Source organism: Perognathus longimembris, chromosome 24 (assembly GCF_023159225.1).
Source record: "Perognathus longimembris pacificus isolate PPM17 chromosome 24, ASM2315922v1, whole genome shotgun sequence".
NCBI classification, from domain to species: domain Eukaryota; kingdom Metazoa; phylum Chordata; class Mammalia; order Rodentia; family Heteromyidae; genus Perognathus; species Perognathus longimembris.
The window spans coordinates 14,348,037-14,374,828 of NC_063184.1; the positions used below are offsets into that span (position 1 = coordinate 14,348,037).

The window sequence follows — 26,792 nt, forward strand, 5'->3', positions numbered from 1 at the left end:
TTAATATACCATTTGGCCACTTTCAACACACTAGCAAACTAGTATTCTTCTTTATTTGTGATGGTACTTACTGGGGTTTGAACTACTCAGGGACTCACTCTAACTTGCTTTTTACTGGCACCCTACCATTTGAGCCATGTCTCTACCCTGGCTTTTTGCTGGTTATTTTGCTGATGGGGGTCTCTTGGGCTTTTCTGCCTGGGCTGGCTTTGAACTGTGATGCTCAGATCTCAGCCTCCTTACTAGCTAGGATTACAGATGTGCCCCATAGATGCTCAGGTTAGAGCCAGTTTTTTGGTAACATTTGGTAACTCCATCATATATATGGTGCTGGTCCTGGGGCTTGAATTCAGGCCTGGGTGCTGTCTGTAAGTGTCTGAAGGACTTTCCTGCTCTAGCTGGCTTCCAACTGCAATCCTCAGATCTCAGCTTCCTGAGTATCTGGGAGTACAGCCATGAGCCACCTACCCCCAGCATTCCTGCCCTATATTTTAACAGGACAATTTTGCAGGTTCTGGGTTTGGATGTGAATATCTTTGGGCACTATTGTTTTACCTATCCACCAGTAACTACCAGACCAGTAACTATAAAACAGTCAAAGAAACTTCATGTTTACCAGCTACATATCTCTAGTAAGATTTCTTCTTTGTGCTCAAACTAAAGCTTGAATTCAGAGGCTGGGCACTATCCATGAGTTTTTAATTTACTTTTTTTTTTTTTTTTTTTTTGCTTAAGGCTAGCATTCTACCACTTGAGGCACAGCTCTACTTTTAGTCTTTTTTGCTGGTTAATTAGAAATAAGAGTCTCCTGGTGCTTTCCTTCAAATTACCATCCTCAGATCCAGATCTCAGCTTCCAGAGCAGCTAGGATTACAGCTGAACCATGGGCTCTGGCTCAAAAAGCATGTGACCACAACAGATGAAAAATCCTAAAGCTACAAACAGTAACTAAAACCCTGTGGGTCATACGGCTAAGCCTGCTGCCCTCTTAGCCTAGCTGAGCATGTTAATTTGGGGTGTGGGGTGTTGAATTCTCCCCTGAATTCAACACTAAGGAGCTTAGAAGCATCAATATTGAAATAGACCTATCTGTAATTCTCTACATGTGGACAGGTGTGATCTCTTCCTCTGCTAAAACCACATGGACACAGACACAAATGGGGCCCACACTATGTGGGATGCTTATTGGATTCTTCCGCTCCATAGCTTGACTGCTCAACGTCAAGCCCTAACTCTGCTCTGTGTTAGGCTGTCTGACTTTCCACTGGTGACTTAACCTGAGTCTCAAATGAGGACCCTTCATATGCCTTCGTGTTTTAATAGCCAATAGGTAACAGTTCCAGGCATCAGAACAAACTTTGTACTTAGCCCCATGTTAAACATTTAAATGGCTCTGTTTGCTGTTTATCACTTGCCAATGGAACTCCACTGCAAGGAAGCAGATTCTGGGCCCTCTCCATCATAGGAGATGTCTTTTTACATAGACATACACGAGTCACGTGACACTCTTCCAGAATGGGGTACATACCACTAACTTAACAAACTGTGCCCTTTGTTGCTATAGGGGGTGGCAGATAGATGGTTAAACAAATGCAAATGTCGGGAGACAGTGGCAGTCTGTGTTAAGTGTCTGCCTCCTAAAGAAAGACGCCCAGCGTGGCCAGGACAGTAGGGTTTGTGATTCTTAATGGCCCCACACTTTCAGGGACAGTGGTGCCCATGGTACAGTACTCCCCACAAGGCTGGGCTCTGTGCGGGACAGTGCCAGCTGGGAGAGACTCCGGCTCCTGAGTGGACAGGCATATTGTGTCCTGGATTCTAAAGCTTGTCAGCATTTGCAGCCAGCATTGGACACTTCTTATCAAAGTGTGTGAACTCAAGGGTACTACACCACCATTTGATTCCTTTTCTTTTTAAACAAATTTTTTGGAGGCACTGGGTTTTTGTTTTTTTTTTTTCCTCAGACTCTCTTACTAGGCAAGTATTCAGTCACTTAAGTCACACCCTCAGTTCTTTTGGCTTTTTTTTTTTTTGCTCAGATTAGCATGAAACTGTGATTTTTCTCACCTCTGCCTCTGGGATCACAGGCAGGTGTGAGCCACCTTCATCAGTCCAAGCATTATGTTTTAACCCCAAAGGAAAGGCAGAGGAGTAGAAGAGGTAGACCTGGGCCCTGACAGTTCAGGCAAGGTATCATACAGGGAGATTCGCATAGAAGAAACAAGTTGCCAATGTGAGAAATAGCCACTGTTTGAAGCAACAGAATTGAAACCTTCATTTTGAGTATTAGATACCAAGCCAGTGATCGCGGAGCCACGATTTCCTAGGAGCCAGGCCATTACTTTTTGTCTTTTCTACATACACATCAAGTCATAGCACTCATAAGGTCAGTCACATTGTGAAGAATTACTTGACAAACAGGAAGGGGAGGCTTATCTCAGGCACCTGCTCAAGGTCACCTGGTGAAGGTTAGTGGTGCTGGAACTCAAGTCCCAAGTTTGCCTTAGGAAGCCTGTTAAGGTTTATTTGGGGCATTTCTTTATGACCTGAAGGCAGCAGAATGGAGACTATTCCAGGAGATTTAACCACACTATCTTATATCCCTCATAGATGCATGGCCCCAAAGCTAGTGGAGAGATGACAGACAGCTAGAAGCAAGCCTGGGAATTACACAGGTGCAACGCTCTGCTCCATCCACTTCTTACTAGCTTGGCAGCCTCGGTGTGTGCATCTTTGTTTTCTGTTTTGAGACTTGGCCGATGGAATCCAAACTTTCTTCCTCATTATCTCCAGTCGGGGGATCACAAGGCAGGTACTGTAATGGAGTCACCACACCACCCCAGGGGAGGGGATTCCTGGTTCCTCCAAGAATCCACCACTCAGTCTCCAGCAAAAAGATGATAAAAGGATGGATTTATTGGGGAAGTAAAAAGCAAACCGAGTGGCCAGGGTCGCAGCCTAGACTCGGGAGCTGAAACTGTGACCATGAGTGGCCTTCCAGGCCTGGTTATAAAGGCAAACATCACAGTCAAACTTGCCACACGCCGGTGGCCAATGAGGTTACAACACCTACAGAGCATGCCAGGTCACACGCAGGTGGCCAATGGAGTTACAGTCTGTCTCATAGTATCTGTTTGAACCAACCTATCATTCTAGTTAGAATTGGCGCATGGATTTAGTGGGGCTCACATGATGCAGGTGGACACGCCTACTCATAGAAGGGCACGGGTTTAACCTTGAATGTTCCTTGAACCTTCCACACCTCAGGTGGTCAAGCAGTTTACACAATCTTATCATAGTGAAGGGGAACTTCCCTGGATTGAGCAGACAGGGCACACTCCCAACCCTGAGGCTCAGGGGCAGGGGAGAGCTGAGTGAAGATGGAGTCAGCTTCTGCTCTCTTTAACTGAGATGGAGTCGATCTGACACCTCAACAACCAATGATGGCGCTGGCCAGATCTGACTTCCATAATACAGTACCACTGCACCCGAATGGGTTCCTGGAACCTTTCTAATTTGTTTCCCAATTTGCACAGTGCAGACTGTTATGCCAAGTCGCAAAACGACCACCAAGAAGGCCATCGAGACTCAGACGTTCCGAAATGCAAAAGCAAGGCAAGGCTTTATTTAATGGAGCTGCAACTCGGGCCTCGTCCTACCCACCGACACAGCGGAGGTTAGGAGGAAGCCTCGAGCTACGATTACACAGGGCTTATAAAGACAAAAGACAAAGTTACAGCAATCAGGTGTTCAAGCAAGATTACGGGTACAAATCTGATTGGCTTAGGGCTCGAGGCATTCTAGGAGCTCTTAGAGTTAAGCATTCCCAGGCAATTAGAGTTCTTGACTGGCTGGGCCCTAATAAGCTTGCCCTGGGTCTGCTCATAACGGGGGCTGCCTGAAAATGGGGTACTCTACTCTTCATTCCCCCCCTTCACAGACATGTTCTGCTACAAAGCAGAGCAGATATAGATATCAGGTCACCTTCCCTAGTAGTTGTCTCACAATAACTACTTGGATCTAACCATTCCAGAACTAATCTTTGCGTTGTGGGAGGGGAGAGCTAGGAAGCCAGTTGATTTGTTTGGCTCCTATTTCAAAGGCTTAGCTTAACTTTTCTTTTTCCTTTTCCTTCCCACCCTCTCTTTTCTTTCTTTCTTCCTTCCTTCCTTCCTTTTTCTTTTTGCCAGTCCTGCGGCTTGGACTCACAGCTTGAACCCTGACCTTAGCTTCTTTTTGCTCAAGGCTAGCACTCTACCACTTGAGCTATAGCGCCACTTCGGGCTTTTTCTGTTTATGTGGTGAATCGAACCCAGGGCTTCACGCATGCTAAGCAAGCACTCTGCTAAGCCACATTCCCAGCCCTCCCTCCCTTCCTCCCTCCCTCCCTTCCTTTCTTCCTTCCTTTCTCTTTCTTTCTTTCCTTCCTTCTTTCCCTTTTTCTTTTTTTTTTTTTTGTGCTACTATTTGAGGCTTGAGCTCGGCCTTGGCACTCTTAGCTTTTTCACGCAAATCTAGAGCTCTACCACTGGAGCCACAGTTCCACTTGCAGTTTTTGGTGGTTAATTGGAGCTAAGAGTCTCCTAGACTCTCCTGCCTAGCATGGCTTCGAAACACAATCTTTACATCTCAGTCTCCTGCATAGCTAGCTTAGCTTTTAACTGATGCCCTGAGTCTTTCTGAATGGTCTCCATCTTTTTAGGGATGGAGTGTGATGTCAACATATTGTTCTGTAGCTCCCCAACTGGTTCAGTGATTCACAATCTAAAACCACTTATCTGCCCTTTGACTCTCTTCCTTACCCCTTCAATTAAAAAAAGAATTATCATTTGTGCAGGAGTGTTTTCAGACTAAGTACAGTTATCTCCAGGTAAGGAAAATTCCATCATCTGCCTAAGTGGTGTGAGCATGTCCGGGGCACAAGAGTTTTCTAGGATAATACTGTCTTCCGCAAAGCCTTGGGGACCCTGGGTCTTCCCCTGCCAGACCAGGGACTGCTGGACTACTGAAGACCTCAGGGTGCAACAGGAGAAGGCAACTCCAACTGGCTGGCGGGAGGAAAGGTACCTCCTCCCAACAGATGAGGCAGACTGCCTTAGGCACATTCCCAACTTTCTCTCTCCAGCTGGGCTGTCCCTCCTGGCATTCCCTACAATAAGGAAAACAGGCTTAAAGATTTCATTCTCATTATGTATTTTGCATTCCTAAGTATCTTAACGAAAAAAGGTTAAATTCCAGTGCTTGGTAGGTGCTTGTCTACCAATTTCCCTGACACATTGTACCTTCTGGGCAGGGTTTCAATAGATAGCAATCTGTCTTCAGATACTCAGAGCACCATCTTGGAAAAGGAAGTAGGGATGGGTAAACTTAGAGGACAAAGGAGGCAGGTATTTGTGACCTCTAACCTTTGCCTGAGGCTGCCCTTGATACCCAGTGACCTTTCCACAGCTGAAACATAGATCTATACAAGAGTTGCAAGATGGTATCAGGAACCTGAGATATAATCTCATCTTCCTCTTACACTGATTTCCAGCAGCTGACTCTTTTCTGTCTCACGGGCCCTTAATTTATGTGATTTGTTATTTTTCTTTTTAAAAATATTACATTCAAATGTTGGGCACTGGTGGCTCATGCCTTTAGTCCTGGCTACTGGGGAGGCTGAGATCTGAGGGTCCAGGTTTGAAGCCAGCCTGGCAGGGAAAGTCAAAGAGGCGCTCATCTCCTAACCACCAAATAGCCAGAAGCAGAATTGCAACTCAAGCGGTAGAGCACCAGCTTTGAAAGAAAATGCTAAGAGACCGCATCTAGGTCTGGAGTTCAAGCCCCAGTACTGACATACCACCCCCGCCCCACACATATATACATTTCACACAAGTATAGGGAAGAAAAGATTGTATATCACTTAATGCTTTATTTTCATTTTATTTTTTTTTTAAGCAAGTGCTTAAGTTTCATCTAAAAGTTATACTATCAGTTTAGTAAAATCCATATAAAACAGAAAACCTTGGATCTGAGTTTGAAATTGTTATAAGCCAATCTGGGAAAGCAACTAGTAAATAACTCCTTACACTTCAGTTCCACTAGCAGTTTCTTTAAATCTTGCTTTGAATAATAAGCCCTTGTTAGAAATTAATAAACCAATTTGGTTATCTGAAGAGGTGGAGTTTCATACCCCCCATGCCCAGACATGACTTATCAAAACCATAAGGATAAATTAATTGGCACTAGACATGGAACTATAAACTCAAGGCAAAATTGAAATTCTGAATCACAGTAGTTGAGAAGGTTTGATACTATTTTAAAATTTAAGCATCTTAAGTGAATAAATGCTTTGTACTTATAAGGAAAATCAGCTCATGGAAGTCTTGTACTTTATTTAAACCATTTAAGAATGTCTTTACCAACAGTATGTTTCTCAAAAGATTAAACAAATTGTGAAGGTTTAACAAAAGGTGAATTTATTCTAAACCTAGTGAAATCTGGTTATTACAATATCTGAAAATACTTAACTTTCTTTCCCTCTTACTGTGTATGTAAACTATAAAGATAATGCTGCTTTTTTCAAAGTTGCCAGGCAAAATTAGCATTGCTCCACGCTGATATATTTTCTGACAAAATAAATTTAGCTCTACGGCTAATGATAAAAACACAAACAGTACTTTAACCAGCTCCAATGTACTCTTTTCATCAACTAATCCCTTGTATAATGAAGGACTACCCTGCTGGGCCTATCCCACTGGGCAGCTCCACTGAAATGGCTGATCCTCTAGCTTGAAATCTTAAACACATTAAGGGTAAACAGAGGTGAAATCTTTTACATTCTAGCCAGGTGACAGAGGCTCACGCCTATAATCCCAGCTAATCCGGGGGCTGAGATTTAAGGATGGAAGTTTAGAGTCAGCCTGGGCAGCCAAATCTGAGACTTATCTCCAATTAACGAGCAAAAATACCTGGAAGCGGAGGTGTGGTTCAAGTGGTAGAGTGCCAGCTAAGCAAGAATTTGAAGCCCTAAGTGTGAACACACACACATTCTAAATTTAAGAGCAAGCAGCTAGTGGGCCTCAGTGGTAAAGCATGTGCTTAACATGTGTGAAGCCCTGGGTTAGGTCCTCTGTAATGCATTAAATGAATTGAATAATTAATAAAGACAATGTTTTCTAATTCTGAGGCTTGTCTTTAAAAATGCAGTTAAGAAGGAGTGCAATAGTGAACAACTTATAGTTTAACCAAATGAATACCAGGAAACTGGAACATATGTTTTCAGAGGGGGTAGAGCAAATAGAGGGGTAGACAAATGAAAAGAGGAAAGGTGTATGTAATAGGGAGGTCAGATCTGGCCAGTGCCATTATTAGCTGTGGAGGAACTTCAGGTGGACTCCAGCTCAGATTAGAGCAGAAGCCAACTCCATCTCCACTAAGATCTCCCCCATCCTATCCAGGGAAGTTTCCCTTTGCTGTGATAAGATTGTGTAAACTGCTTGACCACCTGAAACATGGAAAGTTCAAGGAACGTTCAAGGTTAAACCCGTGCCCTTCTATGAGTAGGCGTATCCACCTGCATCATGTGAGCCCCACCAAATCCATGCACCAATTCTAACTAGAATGATAGGTTGGTTCAAATAGATACTATGAGACAGACTGTAACTCTGTTGGCCACCTGCGTGCAGCCTAGCATGCTCTGTAAGTGTTGTATCCTCATTGGTCACCTGCGTGTGGCACGTTTGACTGTGATGTTTGCCTTATAATAACCAGTCTGGAGGGCCACACACACACGCGGTCCCAGCTTCCGAGTCTGGGCTGCACGGGTGTACGCGGTCCCAGCTCCCAAGTCTAGGCTGCACACGTGCCGGTGGTCCCAGCTCCCGAGTCTGGGCCCTGATCCTGCACACGTGGTCGGCAGTTTCGGCTCCCGAGTCTGGGCTGCGACCAAGGCTGGTCGGTTCACTTTTTGTTCACTTTTTACTTCCCCAATAAATCTGTCTTTTTGTCATCTTGTAGCTGGAGACTGTGTGGTGGACTCTTGGGGGAACCAGGAATCCCCACCCTTGGGGGGGACCCCGTTTCATTGTAGCGAACCCCCACTCTACTTCAGTGTACATGTGTGAAAATAGAGCCAAGTAACCTGAGTGGATGGATGGCATTAGGAGAGATGAGTGAGAATAATGAAATGAGGTAACACTGATCAAGATGCATTGCACTATAAACTGCTATTTTGAATTGACATCCTTTTGTACAACCACTTGAAGATAATGTTTTAAAGGGCAGTTAAGCATAGTTGAAAATTTAAGACACAAAATAACTAGAATGTAATCACAGTAGGAAGATGCAATTAGACAGGAAGTTGAGCAGAATTGCTTAAAATAGTGAAATCAGCTGGCACCAGTGGTTCACACCTGTAATCCCAGCTGCTCAGGAGGCTAAGAACTGAAGATTGATTCTAGAAGCTAGCCTGGGCAGGAAAGTCCAAGAGACTCTCACCTCCAATTAGCTTCCCCCAAAAGCCAGAGGTGGTGGCTCAAGGAGTAGAGCACTAGCTTTGAGAACAAAAGCTCAGTGATAGCACCCAGCCCCTGAGTTCAAAACTCCAGGACCTGCATACACACACACACACACACACACACACACACACACACACGTGAAATCTCAAAACAAACCAAGTGTCCAGTGGAGTCTTCCCTAAGATACAGGCATATAATAGAAAATCAAAAATGGTGCTGTATTAAGAATATGTTGGGCTGGGGATATAGCCTAGTGGCAAGAGTGCCTGCCTCGGATACACGAGGCCCTAGGTTCGATTCCCCAGCACCACATATACAGAAAACGGCCAGAAGCGGCGCTGTGGCTCAAGTGGCAGAGTGCTAGCCTTGAGCGGGAAGAAGCCAGGGACAGTGCTCAGGCCCTGAGTCCAAGGCCCACGACTGGCCAAAAAAAAAAAAAAAAGAATATGTTAGTGTCACTGAGAAAGGGTGATCTTAGGCAAAGGGGTGATACTACTGTGAACTTTGAAAACCACTTTTCATTCCATATTTGGATGGGAAAATGTTTTTAAAATTGTACATAAAGAAGCTGGAGAATAACTTACTAGTTGTACAAGAATAACTTACTAGTTGTACAAGTTGAGGAAAGCTGCATAATTTCCGTAACTTAGTTACTCCTCGGTAAAAAGGAAATAGTAAAAGAACTAACCTCACAGGTTGGAGCAAGGATTATAGGACATGGTACAGATCTCCAAGCAGCTAGCATGTGGTTGGACCCAGGGAGCTTCAATACTTGTCAGCTTTTAGTGTTACACACTAACATGGATGGGAAACAATGAGATAAAATGCTGTGATTTCCTTTTTCTTTTCTTTTCTTTTTTTTTTTGCCAGTCCTAGGTTCTTTTTGCTCAAGGCTAGCACTCTGCCACTTGAGCCACAGCGCCACTTCTGGACATTTTCTGTATATGTGGTGCTGAGGAATTGAACCCAGGGCCTCATGTATACGAGGCAAGCACTCTTGCCACTAGGCCATATTCCCAGCCCGATTTCCTTTTTCTTTTTGGTCAGTCCTGGGGCTTGAACTCTGGGCCTAGACACTGTCCCTGAGCCTGTTTGTGTTCAAGGCGAGAGCTCTACTTCTAGAGCCACAGAACCACAGTGGCCTTTTTCTGATTAGTTTACTGGAGCGTCTCAAGGACTTTTCTGCCCAGGTAAACTTGGAACCCTGATGCTCAGATCTCAGCCTCCTGAGTAGCTGGGATTATGGCGTGAACTATCAGCACTTGGCTTAATGTTGTGATTTTCTGGGCAGTGGGATAATAGTTGATTTGTTGCCTTCATTTTGTACCTGGGCTGGCTTCTAACCCTGCTCCTCAGATCTTAGTTTCCCGAGTAGCTAGGATTACAGTGTGAGTCACTGGTGGCCAGCCTCTTACCTCCATTAAAAAAAATTCATAAGCAACATATTACTTTTGAGCTGAAGCAATGCAATGAGAGTTATATTCCCACAAAGTAGCAATCTTCTTGACCATCCACTATAGTGCTTTCTACATAGTAAGAATGTCTCAAGAAGGATGGAAGGAAGGAAATAGAGGAAGCAGAGATAGAGGATAAGGAAGGGGAGAGGGAGGGAGGAAGTAAAGAAAAGAAAAATAAATTTCAGCATGGGACTGTGATGTAGCTCAATGACAAAGTGCTTGCCTAGCAAGTGCAATGTCCTGGTTTCGATCCCCAGTACCAAAAAAGAAAAGACAAAAAATTTCAGCTTAACACCTTAAAAAAAAGTTCTCATTTGTATTTCATTGCCTAGTTTAATAGATATAAGACTAATTTCTATTTTTCTCCTTATATATTGTCTAAAGTCCCCAAAGCCAAGAGAGTTTGAGTAACTTGCTCAGTCCCACAACTAATATTATTACTTGGGGAATTGTAGATTTCCAGGGAATTATGCTCACTCTCACTATACCCTAAACATGGTTATCTGTACACACACACATGATAAGAACAAATGCTTTAGATTCTTCGAACTAAGTCCTAGGCTTTTACTTAGGTGGAAGGAAGAGAAACTGAGGCCAGGGAGCTGCGACCTAAAGGTGACCCGTCCATCTGGCTCTGGCCCTCCAGGCTCCTACAGTCCACTGGGCTTGAATTAAAAAATGAAACTAAAGGAATCAAATTAAATATTAACTTGTTTAAAAACAGTTCAACCAGGTGACTATTATGAAATCTGAGTATCAGCAGACCAGGGAAAGAACTACAGGAAGGAAAATTTGCACTGCTTCTTTAAAAAAGAAAAAAAAAAGGTATGGGTAAAGTTAGAAAGCTTCCCACAAATCTCTTCTGTCAATTCCAGGCTGGTCACCTGGCCACTGCTCTTACCTTTAAACCGGCAGGTCCAACTACTCCGGTGGAAGCAAAGCTCAGAAATCTCCAGCCCTGAAAACATCACTTCTCAGCCCAAGGGATTTCACACACTAGCTAACCATCAGCCTGCCGGGTTTATAAAGAAGTAAATGAATTGCTTCTTGCCTAAGCCAGCTGGAACTTGCTAGTGTTTATAGATAAACAGTTAAATTTTTTTTTGAATCTGCTGGGTACCAGGCATGATAATACATCTTTTGTGCTTTTGCCCTCATTACTATTCTCATTATTAATCCTTAATCACCTGTGTTATCCCAAGTCGTTATCATCCCACTTAATAGTTCAGAGTTTTAATACACCCGAAGACCCACCTTTAGCAGCTAAGACCGAGGGAGAAACCAAGCACTTGAGACTTGAGAAGTTAAACATCATTCAAAATCCACCGCGAACCCACTGGCATTAAAATAACTTTTATTTAAGGGCTTAATTGATTCCAGTTTTAACACCTATGTCACAACGATCTTAAAGAGCATTTTAGAGCAAGTAAGAGTGGAAAGAGGAATGGCAGGGTTAATAAATAAAAATAAAAGATCCCTAGAAACTTGTGACCAGGTATCCCTACCCACTGATGGCAGGACACGGGGCTGCACGTCTCAGCCTCGTGCGCGGCCAAGGCGAGCGGAGGAGCCGCTCCGAATGCCCCGCTCTCCGTGTGGGTAGCTCGGAGCCGGGCTATCACGGTGCCCACATCATCACCAAGTGCCTTTTAAGAAAAAAAAAAAAAATCTTCCAAAGGACAGTTCATTCTCCACCACACTCAAACTGACGCCCTACCCAGATTGTCCGGAGTGGCTCAGTACCATCTGTGGTTTAACCTTGTGCTTCTCCAAACCCGAAATGAGCTACCAATGAATGAGCCCAAGGTTCGGAGCCACCCAGCCAGCCAACCTCCGCCTGGCAGCTCAAACCCCAAGCAAGGATGTCCCGGGGCGGCCCAGGTGTGTGTGTTGGGGGTGGGGGGGGCGAGTCCCAGTCAGATCCCCTCCACTAGCGATCAATGTCTCCCCTATCCGAACCCCCGAGTTTGCAGGGCGGGCGCGCTGCTTACCCGCTGGCGGCCTGGGCTGGCGACGCTCGGGGATCGAAGGCACTTGCTCCCGGTGTGGGGGGAAGGAAGGATCGGCCGGGGACTGAGCGAGCGGCTGCGGCAGCTGCGGCAACCAGCTCCACCCACAGGCCTGAGCGCGGAGAAAGTTTGCCCGGGGTCTCGTCCTCGGGCTGTGCGGGTGGCACCTAGGGCCGCCGCCCCCCGAGGCGGCACTCGGCGGCGCTGGCCCGCGGGCCGGGCTGGGGGCGGCGTGGGGCGGCTCCGTGCGCGCCGAAGGCGGGGTCTCCCCGGGCCGGCTCAGCCCCGCGGCCGGGGCGCAGCGCGGCGCACGCTCGTTCCCGGGCTCGGTGTTTACCGCGGCCCCGCGGCGCGCGGCCCCGCGCGCTGCGCCCCGCGCGCTCCTGACATCATTCATTCTCGCACACCCTCGCCCGCCCTCTCCATTTCCGAACAGTGACTCACCCGCGCGCCCCGCCGCGGCTCCGCTGCCTCTACCCGGAGCCGTGCGCAGCTCACGAAACCGGTGCGACTTCTTAAACGCAAACCTCCGCCGCGGAGACCCTCCCCTCTCCTTAAAGATGCAGGCAAGGGAGGGCAGGCTTGGCGTGACGCGGCCAACCCCGGCGGGCTGCGGGTGGCCCGGCGGAGCGCAGCGATCGGGGCGGGCAGACCTTCCGGAGCGGTGACAGCGCTCAATCTTGGAAAGTTCCTGGGGTGCCACTCCCTGAAACTTTCAGGGGTGGGACGGGGAAGGGATCGATCACTCCCGCACCTCCGTGGGGTTCTAAAACTGCTTTCTCACCACCCCCCCCCCCACCACGGGCCCCCGAGTTGATTCAAAGGGCGTTGCCCGGGCCCAGGTCAAAGGGGATAGGTTTTCCAAACGTCACAAGATCGCCAGGCAAGGTTAGTCATCCATCCGCCCAGTGGCACCTCTAGGTGAGCTGGAAGGATGCCCCGAGTTAATGAAACCCAGTGAGCCACCCGGTCATTTGTCCCGTTAAGTGAGAACAAGAAACCCGAACCAAATAAACAAGGAAAGAAGCAGTTCTCTGCTTCCTCCACACTGCGCTGCTGCAGCTTTTGAGGCACTGGTGGTTTTCTCTGGTGATCTCGGCAGCTCGTTATTTTTTGGGGGGGAGGGGGTGGGGGGAGGTGGAGGGGTGGAAGAGGGTAGGGGCGTGGCCGCCTTAAAAATGATCAAAGCTTTACATTTCCTTGGAGTTGCTGCTACTCATACACCTGCTGGCAGTTCTCAAAGTCAACCCTGGCGGACTCACAGGGTCTAGGCAGAGAATTGGTCTAATTGTTACTGAAGTGTGTGTGTGTGTGTGTGTGTGTGTGTGTGTGTGTGTGTGTGTGTGTGTGTTCTAGTACTGGAGCTTGAACTCAGGGCCTGGGTGCTGTCTTTTAGCTCTTCCCCTCCTCAAGGCTGGTGCTCTACCACTTAAACCACAGCTCCAATTCCAGCTTTTTGGTAGTTAATTGGAGATAATAGTGGCATGGACTTTCCTGCCCAAGCTGGCTTTGGACCACGATCCTCAGATCTTAGCCTTCTAAGTAGCTAGAATTACAGACTGCAATGAATTGACAGATAGTTTATGAGAATATTCCCTTCCAGTGGGGCACTTCTTATGTTCAGGATTTGCCTTGGCTGATAAGTGTCTCCATATAATCAACACAAATGAGACACATCTCTGGGTGTCCCATGTGGATACCCACGATTATTAAACGTGATGGTTATTAAGCATGATAACTAAAAATGGGTAAAGACAGCCCCAAATTGACAGTTGTACACCGTTGTCACAATGCAAAAATTCCCCCGCCCCCAATGAAATTGCTCCTGGAATTAACAAAAAGTTTCAACATCCTGGTTGTGAGAGCACCAACAATTGAGCTTTCTTTTCCTTAGGTTCAGTTTTCCTTTTTAATAAAGAGTTCCTTTTCAATTTTATAAAGCTTTCAGGCATTTTGCCCAGAAGGCAATAACAAATGGATTGGTTTGCTAGGGTACAGTCAAAGTAAATGGAAATTCCAGCCAACTATTTTTTTTTTCTTTGCAGGCAGCCGTAGATCTAATCCAGAAATTTGAGTGTCCAATCCATGGCTAACACAGAGGATCAAGATTCAAATGTGGAGGCATACAATAGACAAATTTGGGTGGAAACCCCACCTACTCCCTGTTTCATGACCCAAATATTATACAAGAAGGAGTTATAAGTAAAACTTTCCTGCAGAACTAATGATGTTGTGGGCTCTCTATATGGATGAAATAAGAAAAGCTCAAGTGCATTGTTCCATGAAGTACATTGTTCCTTGTGGTCCCTGTGAATCTGTGGTTTGAATTCATGGTTACTATTGTGCCTCAGGTAAAGTATTGTGAAATAAGTAATTGTATTATACCACCTAAATACCTCCAAATAAAAAGAATAATGTAATTAAAAAGGAACTGCATGATTTTTCATCTTATTTACTCAGTGCAAACCTATGAGGAAACAAAGTATTCACCTTAATTTCTATGTTTTGAAAAAATAGTGATATCTCACAGAAAGATATGATTTCTTTTTATTTTTACCTATATTTTTCTTCTTTACAGTGTATCAAGCTGTTCTAAATCTACGAGTTATCAACTTTTAAAAATTATAATATTGAGTGCTCTAAACGATAGCAAGGGCTGGGCTGAGTGCAGTGGTTCATACCTGTAACCCCAGCTCTCAGTAGGCTGAGACAGAAAGATGGGACACTTAGGACCAGCCTAGGCTATATGATGAGATCCTATCTCAAAATAAGGGGCTAAGACTGGCAGGTAAAGTGTTCTTGTCAACTTTTTTCTGATTCAAGTGTTATAGACATTTCTTTGGTTTGATAAACCAACTGATTAATGGAGGAAAACATACCTACAGTACTTATCTCCTCTTACAATAACTACTCCTCTGAACATAGCTAAAGTTATTTGTTTGATGAGCAAATTCTTACTACATTTCTACTTTGTGCCTGAAGCTCTTTACCTAAGGTTCCCCATGTGCATCTTCTAAGCTTGTTTCAACAATAAGAAAGGTGTTTGTTTCTTTTTCAAATTTTGCATGGAGATCTTTATGGCAGTATTATTTATAATTGTCCTGCTGTCCACCATATTGTCTGGCATGTAATCACTGAGTGAGTGAATATGTGCGGGAACAAATAAACAAGACTTAAAGAATGAAAAAGTGGTGAAGAAATCCCATGCTGTGAAAAACATAAGCAGAAAGGAGTATATATGTCCTGTTTATGTGACAGATATTATTGCCTTCCCTCAAATCTGTCACCAATTCTATACAGTTATCCCCGAGGGTCTGAAGAGGGATTGGTTGCAGAATCCCACAAGTACCAACATCTGTTGATGCTTAAGGCCTTTGCATAAAATGGCACCCTATGTGTATATGAGTTACAACATGTCCATCTTCTTTACGTTATTCTTAAAGTACTTACATGTAATGCATAGTAGATGCTATGCAAATAGTTGTTACACTGTATAAGTTAAGGACTAGTGACAAGAAAATGTGTCTACATGGTCAGTGCAGATGAAGCCCTTTTATTCTAGTATTTTCAATCTGTGGTTGGCTGAATCCAAGAATACAGAACCGAGTAATATGGAGGGCTGACCACTTTGTCTTTAGGTAAGGAAATACAGAAGAACAAAATATGAGATGAAGATTTGTATTTCTTGGAAGGACTTGGAAAAAATTATAAGCGAAGTGAACCAGACCCAAAGAAACATGGACTCTATGGTTTCCCTCATAGGGAATAATTAGCACAGGTTTAGGCTAGTCACAGCAAAGGATCACAGGAGCCCAATAGCTATGCTCTTATGAACACATAAGATGATGCTAAGTGAAATGAACTCCATGTTATGGAAACGAGCGTTAAATCACTGTTGTAATTACTTTCAACATGCCATGTGAAACGGTAGCTTTTTTGTTGATGATCCTCTTGAATCCTCTTCCTGTGGTTGTCCCCACGCTATCACTGTACCTCATCTGAGTACCCTGAATACTGTATATACTGGTATTAGAACTAGGGAAGGGAAAGAGAATATCAAAATCGAGAGATAAAGGATAAAAAGACAAATGACTTCAAAAGTAATACTTACAAAACCATTTGGTGTAAATCAACTGAACAACTCATGGGGGAAGAGGGAAAGGGGGATGGGGGAGGGGCAGGAAATGAAGGAGGAGGTAACAAATTGTACAAGAAATGTACTCACTGCCTTAGGTAGGAAACTGCAACCCCTCTGTACATCACTTTGACAATAAATAAGTAATTATTAAAAAATGATTTGTATTTCTGCACTGTTCCCTAGTGAGTGAGCTTGCATTACTTTTGTGATTACCAAGAGCAATGCAAGCCATATTCAAACCTAGGAACATCAGGGAACTGACTGTCTATTTGAAAAAAAAAATAACAACCCAAAACAACTAGAGGCTATTTACCCTCTCACTTGACATCCTGGATATTCACCCCGTTCCAAGTCCATTCAAAGAGCAAACACCTGCTATTTTTTTTAGTACTTCCTGAACATCAGGAAGTATGCAAATTGCTTTACTATAGTCTCACTTAATTTTTTCAGTAACCTGCTAAGGTAGGCACTCATAATATCTTCTACTAACTGTGAGGAAATTAAAGATGATCATTCACTCAATATCACACTCAAGTAAGCAACATTGTCAGGATGCAAAACTAGGAACTTGGGGCTCCAAAGTTCATATTTCTAGGCATCATTTTTCAAGCACTGATATAATTCTTCTGATTAACAATATTCTTTTTTTATTTAAAAACATGCTAAGCTGGGTGCTGGTGGCTCATACCTGTAATCCTAGCTACTCAGGAGTTTGCAATCCTAGGACTGAGGTTCGAAGCCAGCCTGGGCTGGGAAATTCACGAGACTCTTATCTCCACTAAGCCATCAAAAAGCCAGAAATGGAGCTGTGGCTCGAGGGGTAGAGTGTTAGCCTTGTGTAAAAAAAAGTTCAGGGACAATGTCCAGTTTCTGAGTTCAAACCCCAGGACAGGCACACATACACATATATACATAAGCCAGAAAAATGTTAAACTATCAAAAATACCAATGAAAAATCAAAATAAAAAATTTAGCATTATATAGTATGTATGACCTCAGAATTCTATTAATGGCTCCATGATAGGTGTGTTTGCAGGTGCATACATGTTGAATCTGGTTTCTCTGAAATCTGACAGTTCTCCATTTGAGAGACTTCAGTGCAATATCTATTGAAGTGAAGCGATAAAGGTTTGGGCTCTGCTACGGGGCCAGGATTTTGCTTTCTTGCTTATCAAGAGGTGTTAAGGTGCTACTAGGTTAATTTACATGAGGGGACATGAAGGGTAACTGCTACTGAGGAGAGGGTTTCTTTTTAATATTTTTATTGTAAAGGTGACATACAGGGGTTACAGTTACATAAGTCAGGTAATGAGTACATTTCCTTTTGAACAGTGTCACCTAAGGGCCTCTTTCTGAAAAAAAAATAAAGGGAAGAAAATTGATGGAAGGGTGATGAGAAGGAATTGGTACAGATGGAGACGAGGAGAGAGATAATCAGGAGGATCACTAGCAGTTGAGGTTTAAGAAACCAGGAAGAGATGGAATCTAGAATACAAAGGAAATGGTCTGAAAAAGAGTGCCAGCAGCACAGAGGGGGCAGGAGGAGCGTGGGGTGAGAGAGCTGGTTGCCCATTGCCCATGGGTTACTGTTAGGGGCTGCATATGTTGAAGCCCTAAGCCTACACCATACACATCAGAAGGTTCATGTACAGATGCGCCTGACTTACCATGGGGTTACATCCTGATAAGTCCATTACACATGGAAAAGATCATGATACAGCAATAGATTTAACATATCTAACCTACTGAACATGCTAGTGTAGCAACATGAAACCCTGTAGTGTATTAGTTGTTCATCTTCATGACTGTGTGGCTTCTAGCTGCTATCCAGCAGTGTCAGCAATTATCCTACTACCTACCACTAACCCAGGGAATGATCCCAATTCAAAATGGAAAGTGCATTTCCCACTGAGTGTTGTCTGCATTAGTACTGGAAAAGGGTAAGCTGATTGATCTTAAGTATAGGGGCATTTGTACAGGGAGATAGGGCCTTGCAAGAGGTGTTTAAGTTAAGTGAGGCTGTTGGAATGGACCAAAGTCCCATCTGCCTGCTATTCTTTTTTTTTTAAGTTTCCAACAACCTTTCCCTTTCTTTAAGACTTAATATAATGTAATAAATCAACTTAAAAGATGTAGCTCCAGTGAATCGATAACTAGTACAAAATGTCAAGTTATAGATTCTCTTCTGCCCACAAGCTGATTGCCTTGAAAAGAATAAATTATAATTGACCATGACATCTTCCCACTCATCAAAAGGGGAACTTTATTTTATCAATGTCATTAAACATATGGTGAAAATATTAAACTAACTGTAGCTTCAAAACTATATAGCTAGCTGCTGGTGGTTCATGTGTGAAATTCTAGCCACTTATCAGGCTGGGATCTGAGGATTGCTGTTCAAAGCCAGCCTAGGCAGAAGAGCTCATGAGACTCTAATCTCCAATTAACCACCAGAAAACTGGAAGTGGAGCTGTGGTTCTAAGTGGTAGAGCATTAGCCTTGAGCAAAAGAGCTCAGGGATAGCACCCAGGCCCTGAGTTCAAGCCCCACAAAGAAAAAAATGGTAAGTCTACTTGTGAACTCAATTCCATTCGCTTCCCACCCATAAAACTAATATCTCATATATCTAGATCTTATTAAATAAGAATTGGCATTTTAGAACTTCATTTAAAACATTGTGCTTTAAACTACCCCTTTCTTAAATGGCCCTATATTAAACAGAGAGCAAGATCTGCTTTCCAACTGACTTGAATACCATGCACAGCAAAGGTGCACTTGCTAAAATCCAATGTGATTGCTATTCGTATATGTAGAGTGACACAGAGAGATATTAGCAACAGGTGCACACAGAGGAAAAATATGAGAAGATGTAGTAAGAAGGGGGCCATGGCAGGTCAAGGAGTGAGGCCCCTCGTGCAACCAGCTGGCAGACCATTGATCTTTTTTTTTTTAATTAGACTTTTTTCTTTATTGTCAAAATGTGGTACAGAGGGGTTACAGATTCATATGTAAGGCAGTGAGTACATTTCTTGTCCAACTTGTTACCTCCTCCCTCATTCCCACCCCACTTCCGCTCCTCCTTACCCTCTCCCCCGAGTTGTGCAGTTGATTTACACCAAATGGTTTTTGTAAGTATTGCTTTTGGAATGGTTTGTCTTTTTGTCCTTTGTCTCTCAATTTTCAGACCATTGATCTTGAACACTGGTCTTGAATGAAAATGAGAAGAATATAAAGATGTAGGGAGTATTTTGCCTCCCCCTTTTCCTCAATCTCATTTCTTTGGATGGCTGGGGGAAGATGAAACTCTGCTTTAGTATACATTTTTATTAACCGAGAAAATCCATTTCACTCTATTCTAACACTGTAATGTGAAATAAATAGTCCAGTAATATGAACAAAGAGTGTCTTGTTCATGATTGGATGCTGAGGAGGTGATAAGGAGATGAGACAGTGGAGGGACAATTAATTATCAAGCTTCAAGAGATAAGAAGAAACAACACTAGTACAAAAAGAGAAAAGGAAAGCATGAATGTTGCACAGTTCTATTTGTAGACTGCTTTAGGAAGCTGAAGATTTTTCTTTGGGTGATTCCATTACTTCTTTTAGTTAGGTGTTATGAATCAGCTTTCTACTGCTGCTGTAACAACTGATTCTAAATTTACCAGCTTGAATGAACACAGATGTTTCATCTCATGGTCCTTCAAGTCAATAGTCCTATAGACTTCGCTGTCCTACAGACTAGGCTTCATGAGGGCAGACTCAAAGTGATAGTGATAGACATCACTAGGCTCTGATGAGCTTCCAAATTCATGTTGTGAACAGAATGATTTCCTTCCAGTTACAGGACGCAGGTTCCTAGCCATCCTAATGGCAGCCACCTGGAGGCTGTCACTCAGCTCCTGGCATATGGTCCAGTACAATAGTACTGTGTTGACTCCTCATATTTTCTCATAGCTGGAATCTTTCTCACTTCATTCACACTGCTGTCTCAGCTGCAGTGCATTCTCTGCTAGTAAGGGCTCAAGTGATCAGATTGGGTCCACCTAGACAACCCAAGATAAAGTCACCATTTGGAGGCTCATATTCCTAGTTACATCTTGCTGCGTATGGTATTCACAGATTCAAGTACTGGGGTGTGGAGGCCTTTTGCGGGGGGGCCCATTCTGCCAACCACAATGTTGTGACACCATCAATGAAAATAAGGGAGTGGAACCGGTTTTAAAAGGAGAAACAGCTCTCCATTATGAAGAGCAAGAGCATGAACTGACTAGAGAAACTTAATTGTGAAATTGACAGAAGGCACAAAGGGCTACTTGGAAGTTTCGGATCACAGTGACACTAAGAAGGGCTTTCTCCAGCAGCACTTAGCACCTGAGCCCAAAAGTCTTACGAAACCAGCAAGTTCATACTAATCTCTCTGGGAACCATTGTCCACACAAAGCTTCCTTTCCTTTGCAGCTTCAGAATTTTCCAAGGTGTATGTTCACTAGGCAGATGGTTGGAAGAATATCTGTTGTGTTTCCCAGAGCCCCACCACTTATCCATCTATGGTAGCGTGAGGGCCATCAATTAACCACCAGAAAACCAGAAGTGGTGCTGGGGCTCAAGTGGTAGAGCACTACCCTTGAGCTGAAGATCTCAGGGACAGTGCCCATGCCCAGAGATCAAATCCCATAACCAGCACCACCAACAACAAAAAGGTATTGCTGGAGGACATACTAACCCTATGCAGACCTTTTCAGCTGCGAGTTCAAATGAAAATGGCTAATGTGCATAGCACAAAGTCTACAGCTTTATCTCAACTTGTTCTGTAATGGAGTGGTAGTAATCATAACACGGCTACACTTCGTATAGGCAAGAATCCAGCCAATGACCTCAAACATGTAATAAATCTTACATCAGTTTTTATCTTTACAACTTCCCAGTACTGTAGTTAAATATGGCCGGGGATAAAGAGGCACAAAGGATGAGTAATGACTAAAATGTCTGATGTCTTCATCTCTCCTAATCTTAGCTATGCTTGTTTTGACATTGGCCATCAAAGTATCTATCATATATATAATCTATAAACTCAACATGAAATAACACCTTGCATTTATACTAATGGTGTTATTGAAAAGAATCCAGAGCCCTCACATATGCTATTAACTCATTCATTTATTATAGCTTTACGACATCCTCTTAAATTAAGCTTCTATGAATCCCCAGTCTACATTTTCTTTTTAATGGTAAATGCTTATACATTCAGAAGAAAGAAGTTGCCTATCACTCTTTGTGTGTGTGTGTGTGTGTGTGTGTGTGTGTGTGTGTGTGTGCGCGCGCGCATGTTAGTATTGGTTTGAACTCAGGACCTGGGTGCTATCCTTTATCGTTTTCACTCAAGGCTAGCAGTCTACCACTTGAGCCACAGCTCCATTTTCAGCTCTTTAGTGGAGATAAAAATGTCATGGACTGGTTTGCCTGAGCTGGCTCCTGAGAACTAAGATCCTCCTACCTCAGCTTCTGAGTAGCTAGGAATACAGGCGTGAGTCACTAGTGCTTGGTCCTATAATTGAAAACAAAATAAAACAAAACAAACAATTGTTTTTTGGGATTGGGAATGTGGCTTAGTGGTAGAGTACTTGCCCAGCATGCAAGAGGCCCTAGATCTGATTCCTCAGTAACACATAAACAAAAAATAAATAAAATTAATAAAGCTAAAAGATAAAAAGTTCATTAAAATTGTTTTCTTTTGTGCTTTAAAAATCCAATGTACTTGATTTAATTTCTTAACCCTACTCCATCCTTTTATCCGTATTTTACCGATGTTCTTCACGCTCTCCTTCTCTTACTCTCTTCTCATTGGTTCTTTAGGATAATTAATCTGACCCTTCTTTTGACCTTCTCTTTTTCTGGGTTAGTTTTATTCATTATATTCACTTTACTTCTGATTACATTTGAAGGAAAGAAATGACTTCATTTTCATAATGTGTAAGTTTATTAGCAGCCTATTGCTACTCTTTACACACACACACACACACACACACACACACACACACACTTGACTAGTTGTTCTTTTCACCCATTAAATTCATCTAGCCCATAAACCTATGTTAAGTCTCTACCATATGCTGAGTTTTATAAGGAAGACATTCCTGGTTTCAGTGTTACTAGTCGAGCTGGAAAAGCAAGATTAAGCTATGAGGATTACATTTATCATAATCTGATTATATTTAACCTACAAGCAAATGAAAACTTAAAGTACTCATTTCACATTTATTTTCAAAGGTTTTTTTAACCCAAGTCATAGGCAATATGCCAATCTACTTGGAACTGGTTTAGACGCTTACTGGCAGTGCCAATAGGCTAGCTTCTGCCATCCCCCTGTCCCTCCTACATGCTAGGTAATTTAAGTTGTAAATAACCACATAAATAGGGAGAAAAAGCTGTGAGAAGAACCTAGAATAATAACAGTAGTCATAGTCACTAAAATACATGTACCCATATATCCAGGCTCTTAGTATGACTCATACTCATCAAAAGATGCATACTCGAAGAGTTTAACTAAAATGAGCTTAATGAAGGGACTACTTACAAAGGGGTGTCATCAGAGAGGCCATAGAAAGACATAGTGAGAAATGTTGAAGAACACAGGGACACTGAGAATTCATTACCAACCATAGTCCTGAAGAGATAAAGGGTGAGGATGATACAAGGTCAGGGAGATTGGAATTGTGGGAAAGACACTGCCAGACAGGAGCTGGAGCTTTAGGTAGAAGACTGTAACTCTACAAAAATACTGAGAGCAGTGAAGAACTGAAGAACCAGAACCCCAAATCACAGATATCCTTATCTCTCCTCCACCCCCCTCAGACTTCCTGTGGTATATCCCAGTGATGGGACCCCACCCAGAAGCTGAAAGTTGAGGAAATTCCAGAGATGCTGTCTGCAGAGGTTCAGTGCACAGGGATAGAGCAGGGACTGAGATTAGTGGAGAATAGATTTGGAGGAGCAAGTGTTGAATAACCAGCATAATACCTTTAAACTTTGCGGATCTATGGCAGGAGAGTTAATGCCAAGGCATTAAACTCTAGCATAAAGCAGTAAACTCTAGCATCCCCAACCCAGTTGGGAACAGGGATCACTGGGCAAATTGAAGAGACCATAATGCTAGGATTTTGGTAGTTAATCCTGCCCTCTCCATACTGGTAACACACCTTAAATATATAGTTATATGCCAACTTATTAACATTTTATTGCCTTTTATTTTGGTGAGAAAAAGGCTCTTTTGCCAAGACAAGACTTCTCTTTATAGTACATACTAATTGGTAGGAAAAAGCGTAGATGTAAGAGAAGCAGTTACAAGTTTGCCCCGGACAATTACAAGTTTAAATTCCCTCCCAATCCCCCCACCACACTCATCCCAAAATTTGAGGTGCACAAAAATCCCTGAATGACCTGCTCAGAAGCATACAGCTAATTCATCTGTGTTCAGGATCTTAAATATTTAGAATTAATACATGAAGTCATTCCCAGGGTAAAGTAATATGCAAAGTCCTTCCTCCCTTCCTTCCTTCCTTCCTTCCTTCCTTCCTTCCTTCCTTCCTTCCTTCCTTCCTTCCTTCCTTCCTTCCTTTCTTTTCTTTCTTTCTTTCTTTCTTTCTTTCTTTCTTTCTTTCTTTCTTTCTTTCTTTCTTTCTTTCTTTCCTTCCATTCTTTCTTTTTGTGATGTTGAAATTTAAATCCAAGACCTGGGCTTTGTACACAAAGAGCTTACAAATAGACAGGTGCTTAACCACTGAACTGCACTCCCAAAGTAATTTTGTTGTTGGCAGGACTGGGGTTTCACCTCAGCCTCTTGTGTTTATTGGGAAGGTGTTCTTACTACTGAGCCATGTACTAGCCGTGTGTGTGTGTGTGTGTGTGTGTGTGTGTGTGTTGGTTATTTCTAAGATAGGGCCTGGCTTGATCCACCCATTCAGGCTTCCTATGATAACAAACATGTGTCATGGCGTCTAATTCTCTCTGTTAAGAAGGAACTCTCAGGACTTCTCTGCTTCTGTTGGCATCAAACTGAGATCTCCCAGTCTGAGTGTCCCAAGTAGTTTGAATTACAGGATAAACCACCCAGTGCCCAGACACAAAGTCATTCATGAGTGTCAGAATTTACCTCTTGCTAGCTAATTAAGACTTTGGGTTCCTTTGTTCCCAGTGACCACCTTGGTTGACAACATAGCCTGACCATGGATTCCCAGGCCTTGTGTAGGGACAACTGGACTCTAATCAAGGAGATAAGGAAAATAATGTAGCCTTCTCTTTCCTCTACCTACTTCCTGGTCTCCAATCCCACTGTCCTGACTAAACTGGCCATTTTTTGCTAAAGGATATCCCAATCAAGCAGCCCTGGTAAAGAGTAGGTTAAGAATAGAGAAGAAGAGGGTTGGGAATATGGCCTAGTGGCAAGACTGCTTGCCTTGTACACATGAAGCCCTTGGTTTGATTCCTCAGCACCACATATATAGAAAAGGCTAGAAGTAGCACTGTGGCTCAAGTTGGCAGAGTGTCAGCCTTGAGCAAAAAGAAGCCAGGGACAGTGCTCAGGCCCTGAACTTAAGCCCCAGGACTGGCCAAAAAAAAAAAAAAAAAAAAAAAGAGAGAAGAAGACACTGTACTTGTCAATAAGGCTATTGGTATGTTGAGAGAGCAGTGCAGTAAAACAGACTTTCCCACCTGTATGCTGAGAGCCACAGCCAGTCATAGAAGAGCTACAGGTAAGGCCTTTCAGTTCCAGACATGCCAAATAAATGTAATCATTTCCTTGGGTGCTATACCATGCAATGGAAAAGTTGAAAGCTTTGTTTTGGAGTGATAGCAAGGTAAGTCACACTGCAGCTATTGAAAACTAACTGGAAAAAGGGAGAGAGGGGCTGCAACTATGGAAAATGCTTCCAAGAGACATATCAGTGAAAGGAGAGGCAGATAATTGAGTACATTTCTAGAGGGTGGAGAAGAAAGGGAGCAAAATGAAAGGTACAAGAAAGAACAAATATACATAATGTGTATATGAGGAGGAAGAACACAAAAAAATGCATGATTATGCCAGCCATTTCTTTATTAAATGAGAGATTGAGTTATCTGCTGACACTTGCTGACACAGCTAAGTATCTGGTTTTACACACCATACTCCCAAAGACTGCACTCTTCTTCCTTTACAAGAACAGAAATGATTAGTATTGTGGAAATGCTAAGGCAACAAATGAAACAGTTCACAAAGCAAAGCAAAGTGAAACCTTTTCATAAAGCCAATCGTCCTTCCTGAGACTGCATCCTTGAAGTCTTTCTGCTGTCTCAACATGTCTGAGAGAAAGGATTTAAAAAAAAAATATTGGAGCATCCAAGTTTGCCTAAGTAGTAATTGGTTATATTAAAAACATTTTAAAACATTCAACTAATGTATTTCACTCATTCTTTTGTCACTGAAATATGTACTCAAAGGACACTTTGGGAAAAGAAATAGGAAAGAAATCCAGTGGAATTCAGGTGAAAAGTTGAAGTCAAGCAGCTGTACTGAAGGAGCATGACTGCAGTCTGAGAAGAAGAAGAAAAATAAAAAAAGAATGGAAAAATCCTCACAAGTTCCTAACAAGGCAAAAAACCTTAGTCTGGCCTTGGTAAATACAAATAGAACTTGGGTGGCAGAAAGGAAAAAAAATAAAAAGCAAAGGAATGCTTTCATGATTGTGTTTTTTTCCCCTCCCTCAAATGGAAAATGTTATTGCCCTATTTCTTCTGATTGTGTTGTTTTGGTAGTTCCTGGCCCTCCCTTCCCAAGAATTGTTTTAAAAGATCTTCTGAGCACTTGTCCCTTTTCATAAAAGTAGAAGAAATTTTACTAATGAATAGGAAAACGTTTTACATTTGGGGAGAGGATGGTCAGGAGACTGCCGAGGGAAAGAGGGGCTCCAATACTCCCTCTCATCACTTGCTCTGCCCTTGGAGCTGTAGTATCTCTAGTGAGGACCCCAGAAATGGGCACAGATTTAGGCTGGGACCTTATTTGACTTGGATACTCCTCTATTTTTTAGACACCCTATGACTTTGGCATATCTAGATTACATGATGCAGGTGAAGGCTATATAGTGATCTCAGCAGCTTAGTCAAATATGTTTAGCCCAATGAACTCCATTTGCATTCTAATGATTGTTGATTAAGTGCAATACTGAGAAATGAACTTCTATGTCAAGTATCCATTGGGGGTATGTGTTTCTAAACCTATTTTATTATAGTAAGAAATGTTTTTGGTATAAATGCAATGATAAGCCACTTAAGGATTTTTACAAATGATTGAGGTGAAATTCATGTAATATAAAATCAGCTGCTTAAAAGTGAATAATTCATACTGAGGGTGTGGCCCTGTCTCTGTTTTTTTTTTTTTTTTTTTTTTGCTCAAGGCCAGCATGTGATCACTTGAGCCACAGATGCACTTCTGGCTTTTTTTTTTTTTTAAGTTAATTGGAAATAAGAATCTCATGGGATTTCCTGCCTAGGTTGGCGTTGAACCAAGACCCTCAGATCTCAGACTCTGAGTAGCTAGGATTACAGATGTGAGCCACCAGCATCTGGCTTCATCTCACCTTTCATATCTCCTTTGTTTGCTGTATCCACTGGCCTCCTTGCTGCTTCTAGAACTCTCCAGGCACAGTTCCATCTC

General features: G+C 43.0%; 1 protein-coding gene and 1 long non-coding RNA gene across 5 annotated transcripts in view; one reads left to right on the plus strand and one right to left on the minus strand.

Annotated features, from left to right (window-relative positions):
* Sgms2 (sphingomyelin synthase 2) overlaps positions 1-12,429 on the minus strand; it is a 69,004-nt gene extending 56,575 nt beyond the window's left edge. For 2 of the 4 annotated variants that reach the window (XM_048333453.1, XM_048333449.1), the window contains exon 1: positions 11,947-12,167. The gene's annotated coding sequence lies outside the window, so the exon portion shown is untranslated. Of the gene's footprint in view, positions 1-9,186; positions 9,294-11,946; positions 12,168-12,408 lie in introns of those variants that run through there. The other 2 variants (XM_048333450.1, XM_048333451.1) reach the window with 2 other exon arrangements.
* Positions 828-15,173, plus strand: LOC125341418. The gene is made up of 3 exons (XR_007208972.1): positions 828-1,025; positions 6,157-6,163; positions 15,162-15,173. It is a non-coding gene; the product is annotated as an uncharacterized LOC125341418 (long non-coding RNA).
* The last annotated feature ends 11,619 nt before the right edge of the window (positions 15,174-26,792 follow it).